We start from the raw sequence: 12,595 nt of genomic DNA, 5'->3' as shown, positions 1-12,595 counted from the left end.
TGGAATCTGCTATTTTTTAAAACTATTTTTTAATTTTTAATTTAATTTCATTTTAAAAACTAATTTTAGAACAACTTTTAAACCTAATGTTATATCTTTCCCAATATAGTTATCTTCCTTGGTGTGAAAACTTTTAAACGGTAACTTTTTTGCATTTGCATTTTTTTGCAAAGTATTTACCTACAAATTTAAGTCTCAATGGAAAAATGTCAGTTTTTCTGTCTTTTGAACCTGTATCAAGCATGTATTACTGCTTTAATCAGAAATTATGCAGTTACTTCACCTAAAAATGAAAATTCTGTAATGATTTACTCACACTCATGTGGTTCCAAACCCATATGACTTTCTTTCTTCTGAGGAACATAATAGGAGTCATTTTCGTAATGTTCACATTTAACCATAGCGCCTCTAGACACACTGTGGCACATCAGTGATATGAAACATCATTGTTTCCTATATATCTTGTTACTGATCATGATGTAATGCACTTGACTGTTTTGAATTAACTGCGAGCATGAATTAGATTTAAGGACTTGTCTGCGCACAAAGCTATCAGAAGACTTGAGAAGACTCTGAATGTAATGCAGTTGTGATACTTTTTGGTGTTTTTTTAAAATTGACAGCTTAAATCACCACTTTCATTAAGAAAAAGATCAGCTGGGACATTCTGCAAAACATCTGCTTTTATGTTCCACAGAAGAAAGTCACACATTAAACTGTTTTTAATTTGAGTAAAGTAATCCTTTAACAAAAGCTTTCCACTTCATATCCGCCATCTTTATGCAAAAACATGACTACTGACTTAAAACTAAATGTGCTGAACTTTTCATAATGCAATACCCATGCAACAGTCACGTCTGAGTAATGTATGTGAGAATGGAAAAAGCTGTCCAACTTTTTCGGCACGCGCTGAAAGTTTCGACACGACCGTCTAGCCGAGAGGCGGAAAGGAGGAAATACATTGAAAAATGAATCTCTGAGACTTCCTCTGGTGCTGGAACGGGTTGCCACGACCACCCTGATGCCTGCTGTATTTGTCTCATTTATCTAGACATGATGCAACACTGAGCTCAGAGTTAGAAACCCGCCGATTGGCCGCTGCACAACAGCCTTAAGGGATGGAGGGGGGAAAAGTAGCAATGCATCACCTCAACTGGTGGCAATAAATTTGGAGTCTTTCTTTGGGTGTGCTCCAGTCATGTAAAAGCCGTTTAAATCACCATCCTTCCTGTCATATTACTCACCCTTGACTGCCGTACGCTAAATTACATTTGGGCTTGAATTCCAGCCCTCTCACTGCGGGCGGCTTAACGCGTGAATGGGAATTGATCCGCTCTTTCAGGCCGCATCAGGTTGATTTCTCCATCTTACAGAATGGGGGGAGTGACCTTCCGAGCCAGGTTTCAGAAGAGAGACGAGTCGAATCAAATACCTTTTGCTTAATTCAGGCACAATGAAGGGATTGTGGTGGGCAGTGTCTGTGCATGTGTCGGCTGAAGGACAGAGGGCCGATTAACCTCATCTCCACGCCTGCTGTGTCGCTGGCATTCATGCTCAAAGAGAGGTCAGAGGTCGCATTCCAAGTCTGAATTCTTGACCTCCTCAATTAATGCTCATATATTTCATTCGGTGTCCAACACAAGCCCTATACCTTTAGAAGCAAATGCAGTTGCGTTTGTTAGTGTGATGTTTTCATGAATCAATATTCTTCACATAGAAATTGCTTTCTAATTCAAGAAAACATACTAAAGCAATATGAAATTCATGCATTTGGAAAACATTTTTATCAAAAACAAACTGTATTCAAACTGCATTCAGGTGTGTGTGTGTGTGTGTGTATATTAGTGATGTCAAACGATATTTTTTTTTAAACAAGTTTATTTAAGTTATATGGGGCTGTTAGGCACAAAGTGAGGTTGGAGTGCCTAAAACTTCCTTAACAATGCAAAAAAAATCACAGTTCTCAGTAACACACTGGTCCAAGAGACATAATCACTTATATATAATGGTTTGGGTTCAGCAAAAGACAGCATTTAAACAATTACTGTACTTTCTTAATAATAACTACAATTTGAAATTTTCTGAAGAAAATGTGAATCCTTGCCTGTGCGTATTGTTCAGCAGGTTTAAAGTATAAAAAGCGCTTTTTTCAGGAAAAAGTTTCTTTAGATTATCAAAATGTTCTTCACACAGAAGAAAAAAGTGGTTCTAAAAAAAGAACTGTTCACCGAAATGTTCAAGGAAGCCAAAATGCTTCTTCTATGGCATTACTCCAAACCCCCCTTTGGAATCTTTATTTTTAAGAGTGTTCTATAATCAAATGATTGACATAGAACTTTAACATAGAATTCCCATTATCCGCAGTCACAGATGTGCATATATTGGTTACTTTCAACTGTAGCTCATCTAGTCAGAATTTAGAGCTGGATCTATGTGTTTCATAAAGTAAATTTACAACAGTCCTACAGTTTTGCAACAGTTCTTGCACTGATGGTAAGAATCCATGAATTTCCACTTCTGTGTCTCAAACCTACAACTTCACCAGCATAGACCTTTAACCATTAAGCCACAGCACTCTGAATTCAATTTGAATGTGCATCAGTACACTAAAAATTCCTGTAAATTTACAAGGAAATTTAACAGTAAAATGCTGTTTTCATATAATAACAGTACGTTACTGTTTTTTTGCGATGCATTGTGGGATATGCTGACCAGCAACAGTATGACACTGTTATTTAACACCATAATACCATATTTTCCATTGAACATGTGTGTATAGGAAGACATTTTGGTTTATCTGCACGAGGTCATTTTGCAGCTCTGCCTTTTATTGTTTTATTTCTAAAGTACTTATTACTATTACATATTAACGTTTAAACATCCAATTAAACTTTTGGGATTTAAATCGGATTCGTGACCATGTTTTAATCAGCAAGTTACCACAGGAGGGTGAGCCCTTTGTACAGACTGGCATCATATCACACACAAACTGGTAAGAAACTCTTTTTTTTTAACCCGCACACCCTAAATTTGATCTGAGTAAAAAATTACTGTGGAATGACAATTTTACAATTTTAGCGTGAGGTTCAAACCGTCTATTATCTGCTACCGTTATTTGCAACTACGCTTTTGGTTTTATCTGTAAGTTACCGAGTACAATATTAACATACATTATAAAGAGCCATGCAGCAAAGAGTAATTTGATGACAGGATAGCGTGTTTTAATCATGGAACAGTAACCGAGTAAGATATGATAGCATTGTTAGCTCATTAGCATATATACTCAGACTGCATTTGATTTGTTATTTATTACCGTCACACAATTTATACAACGGACACATCTCCCAATCTTTATCTAAGCAAAAGATATGTGTTTATGAACAAAATTCATAATTCTTGCGTGATTACTGTGAACGTGCGTATTCAAACCGATTCAAACCGCTGCTAGCGATTGCAAAAATAGCAGCAGATGGACAAGACAGAATCTGTCGGGTTTTATTTTATTTTTAAACTTTATTTTAATTTTGGGGGGGAATGTCTGTAATTAGTTAACTAGAGAAGCTATCTATTCTTTACATTATGTTTTCCTTGTCCTTGTAGTTCAACTACTGAAGGCTGACTTTGTAGAGAAGCAAAGGACTCCTTCTTTAAGAAAATGTAAGTTTGCCTATTGTTTGTTCAAGTAATCATTCACCTAAAAATGTTTATCTCGTCATTTACGCAACCTTATGTCTCAAACTCGTAGGACTTTGTCTTGGAGGACAAATGAAGATATTGTCGTGGAGAAATTATGCCTGTTTTGCCCATACAGTGGAAGACCAGTGGGAACCAAACCTTCGAGTTTCAAAAGGAACATAAAGGTATGATTAATCACCAGTCATTTTGTCTGATATCAAAATATCAGACCAAAGGACCACAAATTAGAGACTGGAATTGCAAAATGTACAGTGAAAATTGTTTTCACCCAAACAAATCTAATCACTTCAGAAACTGGCTAAATCATGTGACTAATTACCTTTATGCTCCATTTACTGTATGTGTCAGGATTTTGCCCTGACACTCTATTTGTCTTGAACCCTTTTGTATTGATCTGTTTTGTCAATAAATCCTTGTTACTCACACTGCAATTGGGTCCTCCTTCCAGATCCCTGACAGTATGTCTGTTGGTATTTGAAAGTTTGATCCCCATTTTCTTTTGCATTGTAGGGACAAACAGACATTCACCTCCAGTAAAGTATCATCCATATTGGAGTTTAAGTTGGCAAATGCTGATTTGTATTTTATAAACCATTTGTTTTGGGGAAAAAAAAAAAACATTAGCTGGTGTTCACTGAAGCCTGATTTGAGAGTACATTTGTATTTTATGAACAAATAAAGACTATGTTTGTATGTTTTTATGCATGCCTGTTTTAGGGCATATTGTAAAAGTTTATCTAGTCTAGAATAAAATAACAAAACATAACTTCACTTTGTTCTCTTTTGTAATACACAGTCAATTAGAAAATGCAGGGTATAATATGCATTTAAAATTGAGATCATGCGGTTATTAGTATGTAATTTCAAAAGATATATGCTGCTAAATTACAGTTGTATACTGTAGATGACAAAACGGCATTTTGCTGTTAATTTCAAAAATGGTAGCACGCTGTATTTTTACAGTATGATGCTGTCAACCACAGCTGCCAGTAGATTACCATTTTTTTTACAGTGTAGGCAAATCAGATTATTCACCATTCCAAGGAATCTGTAGGATGGCGGCCAGATACACAAACAGTGCAATCCACATTCTGGGATGTTGGTTTGTCTCTCGGTTTTCTTTAGGGGTCAGTCACTCTTCCTGACACACAAACAGAATCTAGCAGGAATCATTTAGCAGGCTACAGTTTAAACTCTGAAGGGACATAACATGGAAAATGGGAGTTTTCTTACTCTTTTGAACTGAAAGAGCTTGCTAATAATTATCCTTCATTTATAATTAAACTTATTAAACCTTGGCATGACAAGAATATATAGTCATACCTTTGATGAAAATTTCCTTTAGATTTAGTCATTCGCTCATTATACTTTAAATATAGTTATAAAATAACTGTTTGCACATCAACAGGGGTGTAGGAACAATCTGAAATGCATGAGGAACACATAATTTTGGTTTATGAATATCAATTATGTAAGGTGACAGTCATACCTGACTGGCTAAATTAAGTTGGTTATAACGGCAGTAATAATTGCTGTTTTACTCTTAAAGGGTTGAACTCAGGGGTTGTGTTAAAAATACTGCTGCAAAAATGCTTTTTCTCTTTTCTAAGGCTCAGACTGAAAGTGTAAAATGGTTGAGTAAAACAAAATACTAAATTTCGGGAGGCAAAACTCACTTCATATGTGGAATTCAGGAGGGAAAAGTATCAAAATGCTATTAAAGAGCAGAATATGACCCCATTAACCACTGCGGGTCTGACAGGAGCTTCCTCATACCAGAGCCGATAGGACATAAAGCCCCTGCGGAGCAGCACAAGACTCATTATCTAGACAGAGGAGCAATGGACGGAGCGCAGATACATCACAAAGAACTGGAATCCACAGTGAAAGACTTTCCATTTATGTGCTGTTAATGGATGGCTGATCATTGTGGCATGTCGTGGTTTGGCTGACCCTCCGCTGGACGGTAACACCCTCGCTTCATTGTGGACACTCTGTGAAATAACAGGCAGCATGCAGAAAATCACTGATATCTAAATCTGCACATTGTTCTACTGTAATAGCAGGGTATGCCAGGTTTGCCCCCAATATCTGGTGTTCATATGAGCTTTCAAGTCATCATAAGTAATTAATGGTGTTTGCTAAAGCAAGCCTCACTATTATTATTGCTTATACTAGTACAAAGGCTTAGGAACCCAAACAAACCCCTGAACTCTTGCATTAAACTTTGGTGCGCAACTCGTTCTCTAAATTGTGCAGCGTGTACTTTTCTAGCTGGACAATAAAAATAGTTAAAAACAATGGCATGACAAGAATGCATGGCCAAAAGCATAACTTAGTCATAGTTTTGAGGAAAATTTCCTTTAGTCAGTGATTGTCATGTCATATTCATTAAAAGAACAATTAATCCAAAATTGAACATTTGCTAAAAATGTACTCATCCTCAGGCCATCCAAGATGTAGATGAGTTTTGTTTCTGTTGGGAACAGATTTGGAGAAATTCAGCATTACGTCACATGCTCACCAATGGATCCACTGCAGTGAATGGGTGCCATCAGAATGACAATCCAAACAGCTGATAAAAACATCACAGTAATCCACACCACTTCAGTCCATCAATTAACGTCTTGTGATATGCAAAGCTGCATGTTTCTAAGAAATAATTCCATTATTAAGATGTTTTTAACTTTAAACTGTTGCTTCTGGCCAAAATATGAGTCCATAATCCAGAATAACGCTTCCTCCAGTGAAAAGTCCGTCCCCTGTTGTCCTCTCACATCAAAAACCCATGACATATTTGTTTAGAACTGTTTTGGCTTGTAAACGGTGCTTGATCTGTGCATATTGACTGGAAGGGTGTGGATTAATTGTGGATTATTGTGATGTTTTTATCAGCTGTTTGAACTCTCATTCTGACGGCACCCATTCACTACAGTGGATCCACTGGTGAGCAAGTGATGTGATGCTAAATTTCTCAAAATCTGTTCTGATGAAGAAACAAACTCATCTACATCTTGGATGACTTAAAGGCAGTGTTGGGAAGGTTACTTTGGAAATGTAATAGGTTACAGATTACAAGTTACCCTACTTAAAATGTAATAAGTAGTGTAACTTTTCAATTACTTTATTAAAGTAATGTAACTGATTACATTTGATTACTTTTTGATTACTTTTCTACATTTCTAATGTTTTCAACTATTAATAATTTTTAAACATGTAAACCCGGCAGGGTTAAACTTACAATATGTGCTCAACACTGATAACTGTCAGACTTTCGAAATAAATTAAGATTATAATATTTTAATTTTAAAGGAGACATTGGATGCAAAGTATCTTACTTTGCATATAAATGTGTCTTAGCAGTGTGTGGACACAACCACCCTACAATGATACAAATTCACTCCTTTTTTTTGAATCCCCCAAAAACCTAAACAGGATAAGTCTCAATTATCAAGCCATTTTGATTTTGGAGTGAAATTACTTTTATTTTGTAATTAAATTACGTAATTCCGTTACATGTAACTAGTTACTCCCCAACACTGCTTAAAGGTGAGTAATGTTTTAGCTAACTTTCATTTTTGGGTGAACTATTCTTTCAGATTTAGTCACTTTTCACTTACTAAAATGCCAACTTGTGGAAAATGGGCATCCGATGTCCCCTTTGAAGCACAGCCGCCACAAAATCAGACTTACTTTAAAATCATTCTGAGGTTAAATACATATTTAAAATCATAACAAGAAATAGTTTAATAGCTATGATACTGTTTTTGAAATCAAATCTTTGCTTAGCTATGACAGGAAACACTGGAATCTAACAATGGCTTAGAAAAAAACTGTTAACCTTAAAAAAAATAAAGCATATACATAAACCCTATCGGATAAGCATGTTACAAACTTCTGAAACATTGGTGTTTCAATTTATGAAAGAACTCAATTAAATCTGTATGTGGGAGTGTGTGGGAAAAAATCAGATGTAACCCCCTTTGTAATCCTTAACATTTTCATAAGTAACTGTAATTTAATTACAAAGTTTTTCTTAGTAACTGTAACTGATTACAATTACTTTTATTTTGTAATTAAATTACGTAATTCCGTTACATGTAACTAGTTACTCCCCAACACTGCTTAAAGGTGAGTAATGTTTTAGCTAACTTTCATTTTTGGGTGAACTATTCTTTCAGATTTAGTCACTTTTCACTTAAAAAAAAGCCCAAACAAAAAAAAAAAAAAAAAAGTTGACAAAAGTATTTTTACCTATATACGTTTTTTTTTTTTTTTAAAGCAAGAGACCATTTTTTGACCATATCAATTTTGATATTGATATTTAATATATACATATTCATTCATTTAAAAATGCGTCAAACTACTTTTTGGTAGTTATATTAGTATTAGCTTTTATTTGCTTTTGTTAACAAAATAATAAAAGTCAGCTATTAAGTAATGTTGATGACAAAATTAACACTAGAAATGCAACCACACAAAAACGCTGCATAGTAATAATACCCTAGCACACGCAAACACCACTCACAGTTTATTCAGAAAATATAAAACTCCCATACAGCATGTTTTATATGTAAAGCTGTGAGCACGTACCTCATTCCTGTCTTTCAAAGCCTTGTCTGCTTTGCATATCTGAACACAAACACAGACAAACATTCTCCCTCATTTACCATCAACTTCCTCCAAACCTTTCTGGGTCAACAGACTCTGTTTATGATACTTTCAAAGGAGGCCTTGTGAATTTCAATGGAATTTGATCTGAGAGCATGCATACATCTGCTCACATGGCTTTATTAGATTTACTCACTGTTTGACAACACACTCTCACAATTTATTCCCAAAAGCACTTGCAAATCATACAAGGAAAGCGTGCCAGACAGAGCAGGCCTAAACTGCGTTATAGAAGTGCACCTAATTAAGGTCTTGTTCTAGAGGACTGGTTTGATTTGCAGCATCTCGAAACTAAAAGCATTCGGTTCATATGCGTGAGAGAGAGAGAGGTATGGAAAAGCAGACAGGTGTAACTTCCTGTTTTCAGTGGTTTAGCCGAGTTCATAACTGATCCACTCAAAATGTAATTTAGATGAACTTTCAAAGAGGATTAGATAAGATCACAGTCGATGGGATCGCATAAACATGTTTCTCCTGAACATTAAGAGTCAGTGAATCATCATCCAAACTAGCTAATGGAAAGTTCTGCGAGACATTTCAATTATAAATTGCTGGAAACTTCCGTCACGTTTTTTTTGTTTTGTTTATCGTACGCGGGTCATTTGGGATGCTAGAGTCGCTGGCCCTCTTGTGTAGTTGTAGACTTGAAGAGGCCATATGCTAATAATATCTGAATATTATTAACATACATTTGTGTACATTGACATTGAAAACAACAAACTGCACCGGACACGGTACTTTTAGTATGTGTGTTTTGTTTTTAACCTCTGTAGTCATTTAATGACATTAAAGTGAATAAGTAACTGTCTACATTTCCTGTCCAAGTACATGTAGACAAAGTTTTTATTATTTCACATTTCATACAAAAAGGTAATTTAAAATACTTTCTACAGCCATACCGTCATTTTGAGAAAAAAAAAAAAGAATAAGGGTCAGTGAAGGTCCCATTACTTAAGCATTAGATGCACAAAAAGGCAGCTGTTTTGTAGCTAGTGCCATCAGTTCTGTTTAAAATGCTAATGTTTAACATAAGAATAACATTGCAGGAAAAATGACTTAAATTATATAAACTTCTGTATTCTGTTTTCCTTACAGCATGACAGGAATTCATGCTGAAAGAAAAAATATCACATTTCATTTTCTAACTTTGTACACAAATGTAGCATACATGTTAAGAAAATTAAATTAGCTTAACCTCGTTATTTTTTCTTACACAATTAAATATATTCATTATATGTTTTAAATGAACCTAACCATTCAATCTTATGTATTTACTTCTTTATTGCAGGATTTAAAATGGCAAAAAGGTACAATTAATAAGAATTGAGAAAATTAAATGAGCTTAACCATTCAGTGTTGTTATTTATGTTTTTTTTTTTTTTTTGCACAATAAATGCATTGCACACATCTTAAAATATAAACAACAAAACTAGCAAGAGTACTGTTAATATACATAAAACTGATCAAATTAATTGGAGCTTAACCATTTAGCTTGATTATTGATTGACTGATTGATTGCACAGTTTAAAAATATAAACAAATAAACGGCAAAAGAAAATACAACTAATATGTAAAAACTGTGTGTTGCAATAACTACAATCCAACACTTGGCCTGATACTAGCCTCTGCTAAACCTGCAACCCTATTAGGGCCTACCTATTAATAAAAAAAAAAGTAATATTTTAAATCAAATTATAGAAAAAACAGGGTTTAAAACTATATTCTGACATGCCCTAAACTGCAGTGTTGCAAAAGTTTGCAAGCCTCATATAAAATAGATGCAACAAAACAGCTCATATAATATTTAGCTTGACCTCCCAAGATAGACGATCAACATTTTCTGAAGGTTAAGCACCTCCATTCACTGATCCTTGGCTGAAAAAGAGCACTTCAGACACTATTTTGTACCCTTTTTGTGGAAAGTGCCAGAGAAAGAAACAAAGAGGAAAAAATAAACCTCCATCTCCATGCGCGCCGATTCACAACGTTCCATTACTGTTGTGTCAAATCTTTCTCTCTCCCTCTCGGCTCTAAATGGATCTCAGCTCTGGTCTGTGTGTCTCATGGACCATTGTGTTGCCGTGTTCGTGGAACTGAAGGGAACAGAACAAGCAGTCTGTCATTTACTCATGACTCATCGAGGTTGATGCCTCCGCTACATCGCTCACGAGGATGCACAGCAAGCAAACCAGACAATCAATCATATTTTAATACAAAACAGCCCCATTTTCAACGAGACACACTGCTATCAGAAAGAGGACCTAATTAGATAGGTGCAGAAACAGCATAATCCTGCAGAGAACGATCATTACCAACACGGCGAAAAGCGTTAACCTAGTGATGGATGGCGGCTGATATCCGAGCCGTTCGGAGAGTAATTGCTATAACGCCAGCGGAGCAGACGCGTACCAAAGTGCGGCAACTAGAAAAGAAAGTCATTATGATATACTTTTTAGAGAAGTTGTTGAATATCCTCGGGTAACACGGCTAAATCTGTACTGACAACACTTCCTGTGCTCCGCTTCAGAAATTAGGCTGCATCAATATCAGGCTTGTATATCCTGTTTAGCATACCGGTGGCAGGTTTTGCATACGGGCTGCATTACTGTCACCTTACTGAATGGTATTATCGTGATTGACCGTGAGGTAGGGGAACAAAAGGGTGACCTGCACGCCGAGCTGTGTTTGTGGAGTTTGTGGTTATCATTTCTCTTTATCTATGTGTGCCGGTATCAGCGTTTAGTATGAGCAATGTCACAAGTCTAGTAATGGGCGAAAAACTGCCATCCAAATTAGTTTTTCATCTGAACAGATTTGGAGAAATTTAGCATTGCATCACTTGCTCAGCAATGGATCCTCTGCAGTGAATGGGTGCCGTCAGAATGAGAGTCCAAACAGCTGATAAAAACATAATAATCCACAAATAAGAAATACATCCATCAATAAGGCATTTCACCTTCAAACCATTGCTTTCAGCCAAAATATAGATCCTGCATCCATAATATTGCTTTTGTCCATTGAACAAGTCATCTTGTCTGAATCAGGAGAGAAATATGCACAGATCAAGCACCGTTTACAAGCGAAAACAGTACAAAACAGAGGGTGGACTTTTTCACTGGAGGAAGCATTATTATGGATTATGGACTATATTTTGGCCAGAAGCTACGTTTTAAAGTTAAAAACATTGTGATGCAGCTTTTTGCTTTACAAGACATTAACTGATGTACTGAAGTGGTGTGGATTACTTGAGTATTATTGTGATGTTTTTATCAGCTATTTGGATCCTCATTCTGACGGCATCCATTCACTGCAGAGGATCCATTGGTGAGCAAGTGATGAAATTATAATTTGCCAAAATCTTTTCCAAAGAAGACACAAACTCATATACCTCTTTAATGGCCAGAGGGTGAGTATATTCTCCGCATATTTTCATTTCTGGGTGAACTATTCCTTTAACCAAAATAACTAATAGCCATGCGCTAACTGTTTTTCACCTAGGCTATTACTAGACGTGATTTTTTTTTTTCTTTAGCAAAAGCTACAATTAAAACTAAAACCATTAAAGAATAACTTTTATGACTTACAAAATAAATGCTAACTAGATTAAAATCATTTTAAAAGAGTTTTTTAAATGAGTTGCCATGGCAACATTTCTCATTTTAATTTAGTTTAGCTTGATGTAGTAGAAAAACCTGAAACTCAAAAGAACTTTAAAGGTGACATATCATGAAAATCGGACTTTTCCAGGTTTTAAGTGCTATAATCAGGTCCCCGGTGCATCTACTAAACAAGGAAAGTGAAAAAGATTAACCCAGTAACTTTGTTTTGGTAAGCCTTTTTCTGCAAGCGTCTGAGAAAAAGAGCGCGTCTGATTTCGCTCCCTTGGTGACGTGGCAAAGGGATCTCATTATAATATTACCGCCCCTTAATCTGTAAGTTTCCACCCACGGCGCCATCATTTTGATTTCGCAAGCGACAACGGTGTACCAGTTCTAATGCCATGGTGAAAGTTTGAGCAAAACATGCTAACTGTTCTTTCTGTCTTTGGCTGCACAGACGAGCACAGAACACTATTTATAGAAATAAACATGTGATTTATTTCCCAGCTGTTTACCTTCACAGACATAACCGACTGTTATCTTAGTTTACCGAGAACTTAGTTTAGTACTCACATGCTGTGACAGCCGCTTTCTGTCCGTGTGCTTCGGATGTGTGCGCTCAGAAAACC

General features: G+C 35.9%; 2 long non-coding RNA genes across 2 annotated transcripts in view; one reads left to right on the top strand and one right to left on the bottom strand.

Annotated features, from left to right (window-relative positions):
- Positions 1-822: 822 nt before the first annotated feature.
- LOC107667610 (uncharacterized) lies at positions 823-5,609 on the bottom strand. The gene is made up of 3 exons (XR_001631801.1): positions 5,373-5,609; positions 4,732-4,837; positions 823-1,651 (listed from the first exon to the last, which is right to left on the bottom strand). It is a non-coding gene; the product is annotated as an uncharacterized LOC107667610 (long non-coding RNA).
- Positions 4,090-12,595, top strand: part of LOC107667611 (uncharacterized) — a 23,780-nt gene continuing 15,274 nt past the window's right edge. Inside the window, exon 1 of the long non-coding RNA XR_001631802.1 lies at positions 4,090-4,166. This is a non-coding gene — a long non-coding RNA (uncharacterized LOC107667611). The remainder of the gene's footprint in view (positions 4,167-12,595) is intronic.

The sequence above is a fragment of the Sinocyclocheilus anshuiensis genome, unplaced genomic scaffold (genome assembly GCF_001515605.1).
Source record: "Sinocyclocheilus anshuiensis isolate Anshui unplaced genomic scaffold, SAMN03320099.WGS_v1.1 scaffold1189, whole genome shotgun sequence".
Taxonomy (NCBI): domain Eukaryota; kingdom Metazoa; phylum Chordata; class Actinopteri; order Cypriniformes; family Cyprinidae; genus Sinocyclocheilus; species Sinocyclocheilus anshuiensis.
Note: the sequence above shows the minus strand (reverse complement) of the source record. Positions and strands in the feature narration are given on the sequence as shown.